Source organism: Phalangium opilio, unplaced genomic scaffold (genome assembly GCF_054372755.1).
Source record: "Phalangium opilio isolate 3A_F unplaced genomic scaffold, DU_Popi_V2 ptg000032l_1, whole genome shotgun sequence".
NCBI lineage: Eukaryota > Metazoa > Arthropoda > Arachnida > Opiliones > Phalangiidae > Phalangium > Phalangium opilio.
Genome location: NW_028324159.1, coordinates 5,714,638 through 5,732,511, shown reverse-complemented (window position 1 = coordinate 5,732,511; position 17,874 = coordinate 5,714,638).

The following is a 17,874-nucleotide window of genomic DNA, read 5'->3' as shown; positions in this document are numbered from 1 at the left end:
TTTTATAAGAGATACGGTTAAATTCTTTGGGTATGTCATAACCCTAGATCTTCTCTCTTCAACCTAACTCTTGTGCGTAAAACAAACACGGCTCGAATAATTAAATAAATTACCGAAAGATAGCGTTAATTCTCCACATACCAATTAAACAACATGCCGTCTCCGCTTTGAAGTCTTATACGTCTGATGCTATAACAGATACCGGAAAATTCTTCCAGTATGTCATATCCCTAATTCATCCCTTTCCAATGATACCCAAGAGTTGGGGTTACAACAATCACGGTTCAAGAAATTAAGTAAAATAGAAAAACATAGCGTTAATTATAAACATACCAATTATACTTGAGATACTTTTAAAGTTTGACTACAAAAGTCGATGTACTGTACCTAACTCTCAAGGTCAAATCCTTCGTTGCGTCACCTTCCCTTTAGTCAAAATCTTTTACTTAATGGTTAAACTATGCTTATAAAGGAAAAGCGAGAATTAAAAAGCGCTCCATCTCTTCGTGAAAGAATGGACTCGAATTATCCACGCCTATTCTTAGTCCTTAAGTACGCCGCGATCCGCACCACCAAAAAAATGGCGAAATAAAAAAATTGTTAATAAATTTCGCGTCTAGAAAACTTATGGAGGGAGTGGTTCAATCATAGCAAGTTTCAAAATTATCCAACAAAAAACTATGAAGACAAAAAATTATTATACAAAAACGTCTTGGTTTGGAGCAAAACCGCAGAAACGAACGATATGAGTGAGGTTCATCAACTGACTGAAGTTCAGATATTGCAATATTTATTTAATTATTTTTATTAGTTTAATCCACAATCACTATTTAATTCAATCAACTGATTTTAATGTTAATCGATTTATTCCCAAAAAATAGAGCTCGGAATTTGTATAACTTTTGTTGCTTAGGTACGATCTCTTGAATATCAATCAGATCAGAAGTCCATTAAATTAGCCTAGGAAGTAACCAAAAGCGGGGTTTGGGACTCCCCTCTCTTGTGTAGCAATACTGAAGATGGGCGACACCTTCGGCACCTCGCGGTAATTTTTCTCAGATCTCCGGTTTAAGTGCGACTCGTGCACCAAAATTTGCCCTATCGAGAGAGAAAAAACTATTGTACGAAAACGCCCCCTTCCACTGTAAAACCGAGCTCTCTTTAGCATAGAAGGGATGGGGGTGTGAATTTTGGAACAGTCAAGGTCATTCAGTTTTTTTATGACCCTTCATAAACCTATTGAAAAAAAACCATATAAAGGGAGGGTGAAGTAGAAAATCAAGTGATTTTTTTATCGATTCTTCTACTAATTACAAGACCAGTCTGCATAGTGAAACATTCAGGAAATACTTCCGAATGATTTTAAAATTCAAATTAGGTTCAGAATTAAAGGATAATTTTAAATAAGGACGTCCGACCAATCGCGTAACCCCCTGCCTTTTCATAATTAGTAGAAGAATCGATAAAAAACCACTTGATTTTATACTTCACCCTCCCTTTAACAACCGCGGCCGTTCCTTTTTTTAATTTTTTATAAAGCAAACAATCTACCCTTTGCTCACGTCAAGAAAGACTTCCTAGAGAGGAGCTCGAGATTTCTAACTGTGTTAGGAAAGGGGAAAAATTTAACCCCCTATCCATGGAGCTAGAAGGAGTTTTTATCCCAGCAGAGACGTACGCTATACCAGCCATTGTAATTGTTCACTTCCTAGGCTAATTTAATGGACTTCTGATCAGATCTATCCATTCAAATAATTTAAGCTTATCTATATTTTCCAAAAACCTTATTCGAAACCAAAACCGTAAATGTTTAAATTTATCCGTTCATGATTACGTAGCGTAATTTTGGATTCGTAAAGGAGTTGACATAATCTTTTGCGTACGTTTTAAGAACATTAATTAACAGATAAAATAATTAAATAATAATTTTGAAAGTCAATTAAATACGTTTCGTTATTTACAAATAATATTGTTACCGGATAGTTTAATCTGCTATTAAAGTAGGTGTATATAATTTGATAAAAAACCAATAACCTTATCTAATCCGATTTTGCAATACTATTTTTTATTCAGAATTAAGTTAATGCTTTGTAGTTATCCATTTTTAACCGTTTCTTAATCCGTTATCTGCAAGCTGATGCATTAACACGGATTTTCATCTGTCAATTTATAATTATCTGGCGGGTCACTCGAGTGGGTGGTGCTAGTGTTTCGGAATATTAGTGCATGTAGACCTTGGTTAATGGCTACAGGTTGTTCTTCAGTACTCGGTTTACCCGAATCGTCGCAACCTGACGTTGCACAAACGTGAAGTGACTGTTGGCGGCATTTCAACATCTCATTTCGAGAGTTCACCATGGAAAAAGAATTTGCAAAATGACTGTACTGTGATAAGTAAGTACCAACATCTTATTTGTTGTATATTATGTGCAAAAATAGTAACTATTTCTTACGAAAGTGCGTCGTATACCCAAGGATCCAAGACCAACTTAAGGACAGGGAACTTAAAATACCACGTTGAGAAGAAACATCCCAAATATTATACTGATCGCGATTATCAATGCTGAGTTGCAATAGCTAATAGCTATAGATCAAAGGTGGGCAAATTCGAGATTTGTTTCTTCTTGTCACTTTCCATTGTAAATAGAAACACAAATAATGCAAAAAGTTAAATATAATTATTGAATCTAATCTAACGACTGGCTAAAGTAATAATCGACTTCTCAGTCAGTAAGCAAGTCGAATCTAAAACACCCGCTTGAAATCAAACGTTGGAAGCAGAGTATTTTGAAGGTATAAATCGTTATCATGAAAGTCATCGTACTCAAGCAAACCAGTTTATGATTACGATTGGCTCTGTTTGCGCAGTGCGTTTTGTACTCGCGAGCCTCGCTTTCTCTATTCAATCAAGGCTTCATAAGTCTTGAAAGAAAGCTCAACCTCAAGGGGTTTTTAAATCGCGCTCGAGATGCAAGATAAGATTAACAAGAGTGAGGAATTCATATTCGCAACACTGATTCAATTAAGCGTGGTTTTGGTGAACCTTCAAAGAACAAAATTTTTAGATATTAAGCGAGTGATACAATTCATGATGGCTAGTAACTGTTACATCTTTTCTCAATTGTGATGGTTCTAGTAGCGAACCGACAATGTCCCTTTAAATTGAAAATCCCGATCTCCAATAATAGGATATGATAGTTTTTAAATTTATTTCGAATCCACTCAAAATATGCCTAAACATTTGTTCTAATTAACTTCTAACGTACAAAAATATATCATTTAGTGTAATTTAATTTGCCTTGTCAACTGGTGCTGTAGTTGCTTTTTACTTTTGCACGCCATCAATAGATGGCGTTCAAAAGTTATATTTTTATAAACGGAAGACTTAAAGCCCGTCGAGCACGCTCGGGTGTCAATAGAAATATACGGGCCCACGAGAGGGAAACGATGAAAAATTCCCCAGTGGAATACCGGCTTTGTTGCGCTGAAGTTTTGGTGTGACCAAGTCTCTGATACTTTAAAAATATAAATAAAATAGCGTCGCATATTAAAAATATAAATAAATTAGCATCTTAATTTAAAACTAGTACTATAATAGTGTCACATTTCAAAAATATAGATAAAATAGTGTCACATTTTAAAAATATAAATAAAATAGTGCCACATTTTAACAATATAAATAAAATTGTGCAGCAACATTTTAACAATATAAATAAAATTGTGCAGCAACATTTTAAAAATATGAATAAAATAGTGCCACATTTAAAAAAAATAAAATAGTGCCATATTTTAAAAATATAAATAAAATATTGCCACATTTTAAAAATATAAATAAAATATTGCCACATTTTAAAAATGTAAATAAAATATTGCCACATTTTAAAAATATAAATAAAATATTGCCACATTTTAAAAATGTAAATAAAATATTGCCACATTTTAAAAATAGGAATAAAATGGAGTCATATTTTAAAAATAGGAATATAATAGAGTCATATTTTAAAAATAGGAATAAAATAGAGTCATATTTTGAAAATAGGAATAAAATTGTTCACATTTTAAAAATAGGAATATTATTGTTTTAATGTGGCACTATATTATTACTAGTTTTAAAATGTTTTAAAATAATCTGAATCAGTTTTGTTTGACTTAAGTAATAAAAATTACTGTTCTGTTTTAACATTCCGGTTTTTAAGGTGAGATAAAAAATATTAGGCCTGTATTAATAATGTTGGCGAGGCTTGAATACTGGGCGCGTGGTATATCGGTGAGAGGTATTGAGTTTTGCACGGCAGAACCATGGGTCGCAAGTTCGATTCCACACGAGAAAATAATTTTTTTTTACGTTTTATTTTAATTAAAGATATTTCGGGACGAAATTCATCTTAAGATAATAAGGAAAAATTTGAAAATTATAACTTAAGTAAATTTATTGAAAGATTGCGCTGTTAAAGAATTCGCAACGAGGGGCTACTCACTCACTTCTATTCTTGCGTTACACTATTAGAATAATAATAGAAGTAAAAAAATTGACGTTAGAATTACGGGTAATCGTTTTAGCATAGTTACGGCTATTCACGTAAATTTTCTATACGCCTTTTAAGTTCGGTACGATGTGGCTACTATTATGAGTCCATCCCTGGGCCATTTTTTGATAGTAATAATAGTAATTCGACAGTTGCCGTGCAAAAGTATTCTGTGCCCAGCCGGGCACATCTTGTTTAAATTATGTTTGAGTCAGCCTTCATTACATGGATTGCCCGCTAAGAAAATATTATGCTCTATTCCTTAGATTTGACTACTATATTTAAAGTCCTTTAACCATATTCATATTGATGCACATTTATTCGTTAGTATTTATGTATACATTTTTGGTTTCACATCTACAATCATTTTATAATATGTTTTGAAAGCATCTTTAATAGGGATGCAACGATTCTTAATTTTTCGGAATCGGCCGATTCGATGAATCGGTCTCTAAAAAATCGGCTTCGGCCGATTAATCGGCCGAAGCCTCAAGGTTATACGGTTTAGGCATTATTATGGGAGTGCTTCTTGTCAAAAATGTCTAAGGACAATAATCTATCTGGTTTGGTTTCCGAAATACTAGTTCATTTAGTTCAAAACACATTTTGTCCACTCTTTCTGCTACAACTTGTTTTTGATTAGTTCTTTCTTTGCATTCCGGATAGGCAAAAATTATTTTGAGCGTGAGTTTTAAGTTTCATTTCCTAAAAAAACCCCTTTCATTTCTCATCCTTTTTAAAACAAGAAGTAGCATTCAAGACTTACGTATTATTACTTTAAGTAAACAAGGGACCTCAGAAATACACGCTAGAGACAATGACACCAAACACATTAAAGGGATAGCTGACAATAATAAAATTCAGACTGTGATAGAGCGACATTGTTTGTGGAACGGGTGGGAAGTAGCAGTGAGCACAAATCGAATGGAGAGTCAAAGATAGAAGGGGGAGGGCAAAACATAACGGCCGGGCACCATGGCTCTCCCGCGCACCTACCTCGGCGCACAGCCGAAGAGTAAGACGTCACGTGATCCGTTGAGAAGGAAATTCAAAAAGGGTAAACCCAAAAATACGGTTAGAGGCTCACACTGGACTGGAGATCAGCATTCAGCGTGGTAACTGTAGCTTTGAAAAACGATTGCGCCGATTGCGCATGTGCGCCACGCTCTTAAGGTCCGTTTACACTAGAGGTATTTTTCAGTTTCGCTCGCGCGCGCGCTTCACACGCCAGTTACGCGCCTCGTTCACACACAAAATATTTGCTTCGCACGCGAGATCGCTCTGTACGCAGCACCAAGAAAATTTGTTTGAAATTTCAAACATTTTCGCGTCGTACGCGCCTACGCAGCCAATCAGGAGAGGCAATGAATCACGCGATCTTTCTAAGATGGCGTCGATCGGTGAAACACACCGCAATGAATAATCTCGTGATATTTTCTCTACTTTTTACCTCTCCGAGTGACGATGACGTCACGGAGAGGTATTACACCGGCCGTGTCTGTCTGTCTGTCTGTCTGTGTGTCTGTGTGTCTGTCTGTCTGTCAGACCCCACGTGACCGCGTTCGCAGTTTACAAATCGGAGCAAACAAATACCCGATTTCCGGAACGCGTTCGCGGTTCACGGTAATTTGGCCATTCATCTACCAACACCAGTCTTTACTAACTGGCTTCTAAGCACCACAATCTGCTAGTCTTTGTCCATCCCACATGGACACTAGCCTGTACTTGCTGGCTCGGAAGCACCACCATCTTCTGTTCTTCGTCAATCCCACATTGACACCAGCCTGTACTTGCTGGCTCGTAAGCACCACCATCTTCTGTTCTTCGTCAATCCTACATTGACACCAGCTTCTATGCACCACCATCTTCAGGTCTTTGTCCATTCCGGCTTCTTCTCCATCGTTATCGTTCGGTTTTAAGTAGGGATGCAACGATTCTTAATTTTTCGGAATCGGCCGATTCGATGAATCGGTCTCTAAAAAATCGGCTTCGGCCGATTAATCGGCCGAAGCCTCAAGGTTATACGTTTTAGGCATTATTATGGGAGTGCTTCTTGTCAAAAATGTCTAAGGACAACAATCTATCTGGTTTGGTTTCCGAGATACTAGTTCATTTAGTTCAAAACACATTTTGTCCACTCTTTCTGCTACAACTTGTTTTTGATTAGTTCTTTCTTTGCATTCCGGATAGGCAAAAATTATTTTGAGCGTGAGTTTTAAGTTTCATTTCCTAAAAAAACCCCTTTCATTTCTCATCCTTTTTAAAACAAGAAGTAGCATTCAAGACTTACGTATTATTACTTTAAGTAAACAAGGGACCTCAGAAATACACGCTAGAGACAATGACACCAAACACATTAAAGGGATAGCTGACAATAATAAAATTCAGACTGTGATAGAGCGACATTGTTTGTGGAACGGGTGGGAAGTAGCAGTGAGCACAAATCGAATGGAGAGTCAAAGATAGAAGGGGAGGGCAAAACATAACGGCCGGGCACCATGGCTCTCCCGCGCACCTACCTCGGCGCACAGCCGAAGAGTAAGACGACACGTGATCCGTTGAGAAGGAAATTCAAAAAGGGTAAACCCAAAAATACGGTTAGAGGCTCACACTGGACTGGAGATCAGCATTCAGCGTGGTAACTGTAGCTTTGAAAAACGATTGCGCCGATTGCGCATGTGCGCCACGCTCTTAAGGTCCGTTTACACTAGAGGTATTTTTCAGTTTTGCTCGCGCGCGCGCTTCACACGCCAGTTACGCGCCTCGTTCACACACAAAATATTTGCTTCGCACGCGAGATCGCTCTGTACGCAGCACCAAGAAAATTTGTTTGAAATTTCAAACATTTTCGCGTCGTACGCGCCTACGCAGCCAATCAGGAGAGGCAATGAATCACGCGATCTTTCTAAGATGGCGTCGATCGGTGAAACACACCGCAATGAATAATCTCGTGATATTTTCTCTACTTTTTACCTCTCCGAGTGACGATGACGTCACGGAGAGGTATTACACCGGCCGTGTCTGTCTGTCTGTGTGTCTGTCTGTCTGTCAGACCCCACGTGACCGCGTTCGCAGTTTACAAATCGGAGCAAACAAATACCCGATTTCCGGAACGCGTTCGCGGTTCACGGTAATTTGGCCATTCATCTACCAACACCAGTCTTTACTAACTGGCTTCTAAGCACCACAATCTGCTAGTCTTTGTCCATCCCACATGGACACTAGCCTGTACTTGCTGGCTCGGAAGCACCACCATCTTCTGTTCTTCGTCAATCCCACATTGACACCAGCCTGTACTTGCTGGCTCGTAAGCACCACCATCTTCTGTTCTTCGTCAATCCCACATTGACACCAGCTTCTATGCACCATTATCTTCAGGTCTTTGTCCATTCCGGCTTCTTCTCCATCGTTATCGTTCGGTTTTAAGATATACGCGGCGATCGGCTAGGGTTACGAGAAACGTCTAGCCACCCAATGGTAGGGCTTCCACCAAAGGTTCACGCGAATGCGTTTTTATCTATTATTATAATGGAAACGAATCGTATATATACCCCAAAATTTGAAGAAAGCGGGCAAGAGGGGTACCCTTCACTTTAAACGTCAATATTAGCAAAGTTTCGAAAGATAATAGGAACAACTTTATTTTAAACGATTTAACTATTTTTAAAGTTATTTACTGGCGATTAAAATAATTAATATCATTTATATTTAATTAATTATTTAAGAAAAACTTATTTCTATGTAATGACACAAGTGAGAGTTTATATAGAACGAGTAATGAAGATTGCATCCGAATCAAAACACTACACGCATATCAAAGATAATATAAAGCGAGTAGGATGATAAGATCTCTTACAAAACGATAACATTTCCTTTTTGCAGAATATTAAATGGAAATATTTTAAATATTTTTCGGCATTACGATTCTTTAAGTAGTTGTGTAGCTATAAAGCTCTGTTTCATCTTAATATTCCAAGAACATCTTTAGATATTAACATTTCAAATTTGGTGTTTACTTTTTAATTCAGCTTTACTACATTTATATATAGTGTAATCGCATTTTTTTATATTCGTTAGATAATATGGATGTTAATTCTTCATCTATCCAAAAGTGTTGAAACGATTGGGTCTGTGAAATACGATACCCTAGATTTAAACTAGAATTGACCTTGTTTCGCCTCCTCTTATAGGAGGTGTTAACGGTTCAGATTGAGCCGAAAGTTAAATACACCCTTCAGTGATACAATTTAGGTCCTCATTAGAATTATTGAGGATACAAAGGAAATTGTTAAACGCTTAAGCCTTTGCTAAAGAGCTTGGCAATATTTCGCCTATTTGAACTATGTATTTCCGGTTTTTCTCATTGGCTGGTAAAAGTAAATTCGTCTCGGCTCGGAGAGGTTCATTTTGGTTTCCCAACTTGTAATAAATTGTAAAAATAAAATGAAAAATAAAAATAAAAGAAGAGTATGGGTTTTGGTAAGTATTTGCTGACCGTGAGAAAGACGGAGATTTTCGTAATTTAGTCCCGAAATTAAGGACGTGCACAACAGAATACATTAAGCTGAGAAAGGCAAAAGAGCAAACTAGACTTCGAAGTTGCGGCATTTCCTATTGGTTGAAACAAACAGGCGTGGCGCTTGCGCTCCTTACAATGGAAAATAAACTTCGTGTATGTGGACGAGATGCGAGCGAAGCGCGCCAAGCTAGCGATCGGGCAACGCGTGCGAGGCGCACGAAATATCTGTAGTGTGGATGGACCTTTAGAGAGCGACTGGTACTGGTAACGTTTTCGAAAGGGGGGGCCGACGGAGAATTTGGTTAAATTACGTTATTTGTTAAATTGCTAACTTGTTAGTTCCTTTATACTAGCTCAAAAGATCAGATCTAACCAAAAAGATTCGGCCGAAAAAATCGGCCGATTACCGTAGAAAAATCGGCCGATACGATTATTCGGCCAAGTGGCCGATTCTGGCCGAAGCCGATTCTTGGCCGATGCATCGTTGCATCCCTAATCTTTAATATTCATACTTTTAGAAAATAATTGTACGCAAAAACATATTTTTAAATGCTCTTTTATTTTTTCAGACAAAGATATTGTCATTATATAGATTTGATTTGCATGTGCGTCCTTAGACATGCAGACTGCTCCCCGTTACACTGTAATCGGTCAACACACTGTTATGAAACCATGCATTATTAATATATAGGGATGCAACGATTCTTAATTTTTCGGAATCGGCCGATTCGATGAATCGGTCTCTAAAAAATCGGCTTCGGCCGATTAATCGGCCGAAGCCTCAAGGTTATACGTTTTAGGCATTATTATGGGAGTGCTTCTTGTCAAAAATGTCTAAGGACAACAATCTATCTGGTTTGGTTTCCGAGATACTAGTTCATTTAGTTCAAAACACATTTTGTCCACTCTTTCTGCTACAACTTGTTTTTGATTAGTTCTTTCTTTGCATTCCGGATAGGCAAAAATTATTTTGAGCGTGAGTTTTAAGTTTCATTTCCTAAAAAAACCCCTTTCATTTCTCATCCTTTTTAAAACAAGAAGTAGCATTCAAGACTTACGTATTATTACTTTAAGTAAACAAGGGACCTCAGAAATACACGCTAGAGACAATGACACCAAACACATTAAAGGGATAGCTGACAATAATAAAATTCAGACTGTGATAGAGCGACATTGTTTGTGGAACGGGTGGGAAGTAGCAGTGAGCACAAATCGAATGGAGAGTCAAAGATAGAAGGGGGAGGGCAAAACATAACGGCCGGGCACCATGGCTCTCCCGCGCACCTACCTCGGCGCACAGCCGAAGAGTAAGACGACACGTGATCCGTTGAGAAGGAAATTCAAAAAGGGTAAACCCAAAAATACGGTTAGAGGCTCACACTGGACTGGAGATCAGCATTCAGCGTGGTAACTGTAGCTTTGAAAAACGATTGCGCCGATTGCGCATGTGCGCCACGCTCTTAAGGTCCGTTTACACTAGAGGTATTTTTCAGTTTTGCTCGCGCGCGCGCTTCACACGCCAGTTACGCGCCTCGTTCACACACAAAATATTTGCTTCGCACGCGAGATCGCTCTGTACGCAGCACCAAGAAAATTTGTTTGAAATTTCAAACATTTTCGCGTCGTACGCGCCTACGCAGCCAATCAGGAGAGGCAATGAATCACGCGATCTTTCTAAGATGGCGTCGATCGGTGAAACACACCGCAATGAATAATCTCGTGATATTTTCTCTACTTTTTACCTCTCCGAGTGACGATGACGTCACGGAGAGGTATTACACCGGCCGTGTCTGTCTGTCTGTCTGTCTGTCTGTCTGTGTGTCTGTCTGTCTGTCAGACCCCACGTGACCGCGTTCGCAGTTTACAAATCGGAGCAAACAAATACCCGATTTCCGGAACGCGTTCGCGGTTCACGGTAATTTGGCCATTCATCTACCAACACCAGTCTTTACTAACTGGCTTCTAAGCACCACAATCTGCTAGTCTTTGTCCATCCCACATGGACACTAGCCTGTACTTGCTGGCTCGGAAGCACCACCATCTTCTGTTCTTCGTCAATCCCACATTGACACCAGCCTGTACTTGCTGGCTCGTAAGCACCACCATCTTCTGTTCTTCGTCAATCCCACATTGACACCAGCTTCTATGCACCATTATCTTCAGGTCTTTGTCCATTCCGGCTTCTTCTCCATCGTTATCGTTCGGTTTTAAGATATACGCGGCGATCGGCTAGGGTTACGAGAAACGTCTAGCCACCCAATGGTAGGGCTTCCACCAAAGGTTCACGCGAATGCGTTTTTATCTATTATTATAATGGAAACGAATCGTATATATACCCCAAAATTTGAAGAAAGCGGGCAAGAGGGGTACCCTTCACTTTAAACGTCAATATTAGCAAAGTTTCGAAAGATAATAGGAACAACTTTATTTTAAACGATTTAACTATTTTTAAAGTTATTTACTGGCGATTAAAATAATTAATATCATTTATATTTAATTAATTATTTAAGAAAAACTTATTTCTATGTAATGACACAAGTGAGAGTTTATATAGAACGAGTAATGAAGATTGCATCCGAATCAAAACACTACACGCATATCAAAGATAATATAAAGCGAGTAGGATGATAAGATCTCTTACAAAACGATAACATTTCCTTTTTGCAGAATATTAAATGGAAATATTTTAAATATTTTTCGGCATTACGATTCTTTAAGTAGTTGTGTAGCTATAAAGCTCTGTTTCATCTTAATATTCCAAGAACATCTTTAGATATTAACATTTCAAATTTGGTGTTTACTTTTTAATTCAGCTTTACTACATTTATATATAGTGTAATCGCATTTTTTTATATTCGTTAGATAATATGGATGTTAATTCTTCATCTATCCAAAAGTGTTGAAACGATTGGGTCTGTGAAATACGATACCCTAGATTTAAACTAGAATTGACCTTGTTTCGCCTCCTCTTATAGGAGGTGTTAACGGTTCAGATTGAGCCGAAAGTTAAATACACCCTTCAGTGATACAATTTAGGTCCTCATTAGAATTATTGAGGATACAAAGGAAATTGTTAAACGCTTAAGCCTTTGCTAAAGAGCTTGGCAATATTTCGCCTATTTGAACTATGTATTTCCGGTTTTTCTCATTGGCTGGTAAAAGTAAATTCGTCTCGGCTCGGAGAGGTTCATTTTGGTTTCCCAACTTGTAATAAATTGTAAAAATAAAATGAAAAATAAAAATAAAAGAAGAGTATGGGTTTTGGTAAGTATTTGCTGACCGTGAGAAAGACGGAGATTTTCGTAATTTAGTCCCGAAATTAAGGACGTGCACAACAGAATACATTAAGCTGAGAAAGGCAAAAGAGCAAACTAGACTTCGAAGTTGCGGCATTTCCTATTGGTTGAAACAAACAGGCGTGGCGCTTGCGCTCCTTACAATGGAAAATAAACTTCGTGTATGTGGACGAGATGCGAGCGAAGCGCGCCAAGCTAGCGATCGGGCAACGCGTGCGAGGCGTACGAAATATCTGTAGTGTGGATGGACCTTTAGAGAGCGACTGGTACTGGTAACGTTTTCGAAAGGGGGGGCCGACGGAGAATTTGGTTAAATTACGTTATTTGTTAAATTGCTAACTTGTTAGTTCCTTTATACTAGCTCAAAAGATCAGATCTAACCAAAAAGATTCGGCCGAAAAAATCGGCCGATTACCGTAGAAAAATCGGCCGATACGATTATTCGGCCAAGTGGCCGATTCTGGCCGAAGCCGATTCTTGGCCGATGCATCGTTGCATCCCTATTAATATATTTACAATATTTCTCCATTACTCTCACAAATTTGAATTTTTCTGTATTCCCTGTACAACAAAACATCGTTAAGATGTTGGAGCGAAAGTTTAGCTCTTCGAGCTCGTTTCAGACTACCAGCAATTGAAAACATGCGTTCTACGTCGCAGCTAGTTGCTGGTATTCCTAAGAATCGTTTGGCTATTTTCGCCAATTTAGGAAATGATTTGTGGTGGGAACGCCAATAATCCAAAACAGTCATCGTCGTGTCTTCTTCCTCCATTTGCGATGGAACTGCAGCTCCTAGATACGAATCTAATTCGCTTTTCAATCGGTTACTAATCAAAGGTGTGCCTGAGGTAGAGGCTTCGTTTGACAACTTCGATTTTAAATACGTAAAACGCCCTTTAGGAGTAGATTTGTCGACATTCGTCGAAGGTACATCATCAGGAAGATATGACTTTATAATTCAAAGGGCTTCTTCTTCAGTTGGCGTACGAAATTCAGGATATTTATATTTCCAACTGGGTTCAGAAAATGGTTCTGAAAGAAAGGGACTAACCATTTAAACGGATATGGAAGTAGTACAACAAGTTACTTTTAGTCGATCAAGGGTGTTAAAATATGCATACAAATATACCCCAACAAAACATTCTCCATAATTAGTAATTAAATTTCAAAGTTGTGATTTCAGCTCGCTAAGTCTAATGCCATTTTGCATAAAAAGTTACATATGTATAATTTGATGAGACAAGGCATTTTCCACGACCCATAAGTGGCATAATAATTGTGATTGCCTTTGTTAAAATGTCACCGATTGCTCGTGAGAAACTCCTATGTCTCATGAAATTAAACATATTCAAACTTTGTCGCAAAATTGACGTGGGCTTAGCTAGCTAAAACAACAACTTCGAAAATAAATTATAAATTATAAATTAATGAGGAAGTTTTGGTGAGCCATCCTAACATTGTTATGTATATTTTAACTGATCGATTATGTCCCTTCTTCATTTTCAAGTGTAAAACACCGCAATTAATGACATCAGAAGCTTCTGCGAAGGGTCCAGAAATGCGGCAACCAGAAAACTGTCTGAATGCAACGTCTCACTGAATCTTGCAGCCATTTCGAGGAGCAGTTTCTCCTTCTCTTCTACAAATATCTCTGTTTCGCAGTCCCTTACTTCCATAAAAGCTTCCATTAACACTGAAATAGCACCACATGCAGTTGGACCATCTCCTTGAATTTTTTGTGTAGCGTCTTTCATTGGTTTAAACAGGGCCAAAAACTCTAAAGAATGTGATTCTACGCTGTATGGAAGACACAAAAGGGTGGCGTCAATTCCAGCTTTATTACTTAATTTCGCTTCGATAAGAACTTTTCTTATTGCGTCAAGCATTCCCTCCTAGGAAAAACATGTAGTGTTAGAAATATGCGACAAGTCTCTCCTGCACTCACATAACCAACCTCGTTCAATAGTTCAATTGCATAATATAAACTATTCCACCGAGTTGTACCAGGCAAAAGTACATCACGACCCATTGTCAGTGTTCTAAGCTTAGCAGTCCACTTGGGTGATTTCCGGAAGAACTTTATAATCTTGTTTGCGAGCGATATGAACTTAATCATTTCACTACTGTTGCCACCGACTTTCATCGCGGCGTTAGTACATAACTGTATCGAGTGTGCTATGCAACGCCCACTTATCCAGTTCCATGGAGTACGATCTCGTAAAGAAGTATTATCAGAATCTTCAACCACAAACGGCCAATCAGAGCTGGGAGTTGATGACGAATTTGATTTTTGGTTCTTTGATTGTTCTGGTTGTAATGAATCTATGATCGACTTTTCAGGGTTTGACTGCTCATGAGTGGACTGTATGTTTAACGTTGGCGTCACGTTTTGTCCTCGCTTTGGTAAATTGTGGCAGCGATCTTTTTGACTTGAAGTTAATTTCAGTCTTTTGTGTTCAATAATTGCTTCTGATTTCTCATTTCGAGAAACTTCACCTTCTGGTCCACATTTTTTCTTTCGTTCGATCGTTCTCTTAGTCTTCAAGGCACTCGATGGCTCTCTACTTTGTGATGGCTCACTCTCAGCTACTTCTGCGTGTTTGCTCTCGGAAGACGGTGTTGGAATGACACTTTCATGGGCTTCGAACATATTGGGAGTTACTGGGACATGAGGCTTTTGGAAGATTAAGTCCCACGGACCCCAGGCTGTTCATTTTACATATAAATCACATACGAAACACATGTTTAAGTAAATGCAAGGCTAAGTAATGATGAGGTAGACATTACCTTCATCAAGATGAACTTCTCGTAAATTAACATCTATATCACACGGTTCGAACTCATTTACTTCCGCTTCAGAGTCACTAACGTCTTCGTTATTAGCGATTATTTCTTCATTTATCTTCTCATCTTCCGGGGTCCACAAAAGCCCCTCGTCTTGAAAAATATCAGCAAGACTCAAAGCTTTCTCAATATTTGTTGCATTATCCGCGCATACTGAATACACCTGAATATACGTTGAAGTTTTAACAATGATACTGTATTAGACCTTTGGTAAGAAATGTGGTAAAGATTTCTCCCCTATACTTGGCGCGACAGCGCTGAAAGTCTCTCGTAATTTCTAATTTATGAACACGCGTCTCATGGCTATTTCAAATACGTTAGATACATCTAACTCGATTAAGTATAGTTGAAGAAATCTTAGCTAAGACTGGACTATTTCTTACATCTGCTGCTTCAATTCCAACTCTGGCAAGAGTATCCAACAAACGTTGAAGAATAAATTCTCCCGTATGTGACTCAGGAAAGTGCTCAAACGCAATTAGGACATTTCTTTTCAGCCATTCCTTGTCTATAAATTGAGCTCTAATACCTATAAAGACGGAAACGTTATTAGATATCTAACTCACAATGTTAATAACTTGACTCAATAATAAACTAGCTCCTTATGAGTTACTGGGACCAGATAAAATAACGTATCCAGCGATTTCGTCTTTCCACTTCCTTGAGGACTGATTTTTCTACTAGATATTATTAGCCGTGTCAATTGCTATCAACCTCTGTACGCTTTTGTCTCCCCTTTCCCACACGATGTCGTAAGAAACGTAATCGCTAGCTAAGTTACTCATATTTATGTGAGTAACGTATAGGGAGCTTCTATATTATTAACAAATGCTTATACCTAAAGTAGGCTCCCTTAAGCGACTGCTCCAGATGTCTATTGTCAAATTAATGCTATTGGGATCTGCCTCGTGAAACAATTCTCGTAACTTAGGTTTAACCGCTTCTGCTTTCTTCTCAAGCGCACGTGTCAATTCGCGTCTACTGATCAGATTCAGATGTGGTCCAAGATGTGAAATCATTTGTTTGAACGCCCATCCTTCCACGATAGAAAACGGCAAACCATCAATGGATATCAGATCTAGTAACAAGTCCTTAAATATATTTTGCTCCTCCGATGTATCTTCCACCTTCTTTGCTTTTTTGCTGAGAGGAATCTTAATTACTAAGAACTTCTCTTCCGCTATCCTTTTTTTCGGCGCAGTTTCTCGTACTAATTGATTGGACGAGTGACTTGTCTGTGATGTAATATTTTTGTGTCAGTAATGTGCAAGAGGCTAGTGATTAGTTACGCATTCTAACGATGAACAACTTACAACTGAATTGAATTTGTTATATAGTCCGTCCAACGGAAGAAGAGACCTGAGAAATACGTTCACACGCATTACTCGTGTTTCTTCTTTCGTTGGACGGACTATAGTTACATTATATAATTATACACTAAAGAGGACACGCTAAATTTCCAAAACAAATTACCTCAACATGTCGGCGAAAATTATAATCAACTGAATAATGATAGGTTTTATTGCAGTGCTTGCATTGCATAAACACTTTCTTTGTTATTTGTCCATTTTCCACAATGTTTCCATTGTATATGAAATGTTCTTGAAGATTACCAGTTCCAAATTTGCCTCTCTTAAATCGTTCCAAGAAGGTTCTATCAATTCTTAGTACAACTTCAGACGACAACGCCTGAATAATGTCGCCAGACGTCTCAGAACTAGATTCAGTTCTATTTTCCATTCTTAACTACGTTCCAACGTCTGCACAGCTCAAGTAGTCATCCTGTGTTTGCGTATGTTAAATAAGAAATCGCAGCGCTGATAATTGAGAACATTTGAATTTAGGCAGCAGAGACATAGGCTAATAGAATCGCGCAGAATCTAGAATTGTCAGCCCAAATATAAAATTAGGCCTAATCCTACAAGAATCCATAGTATTTAGATAAGGAGGCTATTTGCGTAGTCTTTAACTCGAGGCACTTTGCACACTAGTAGTCTGACCTCCTTGTAAAAAATGATACTAATACTTCTTGCATAAGTTTATACAATATGTTCCATAAGTATTGGTAATTCTAGAGACTCACTAAGAGTTAGCTCGAGAACGACAAGCGAGAACTGACTACACTCGGTTTTGCAGTCCATCACCCTATTTAGTCTCTACAAAGCCTTTGACAGCGTCTCACCGGGCGTCGCTTTACGTCAATTCATGACCATCTCTCAGAAACCAGTGACTGAGTTATGGAACATATCATGTGAACTTTTGCTTCAAGTCTGTAAACTTCGTATTTCAGCTTAACGATTTCCACACATGCTATTACATATTTACCGTGGAATCACGGAACACAAGTTGTAGGGTATTGATTAAATACAGTATACTGAAACTGTCTCTTCGTTAAAGGATTAAATACCAGTAATAAACGTTTAAATTTCTGTATTAATATGTAGACAATGTTCATTCATTAGCCCGATTGTACAAGGTGTTTCTAGAAAGCCTGGCAAAAATTAACAGGCTTGTTCTTTGGGTTAAAAGGGGTCCAAATAGTCTTGTAGCCTTTAAGGCTAAAACGGTCCGTTTCCTCTTATGGCCTCTCAAATTCAAACCTCCAAAAATAGATTAAACATAATTGTGAAATTAGTATTGTGTCTATAACGGAATTGTTTTTGATTATTTACCATAAGTAAATAATAG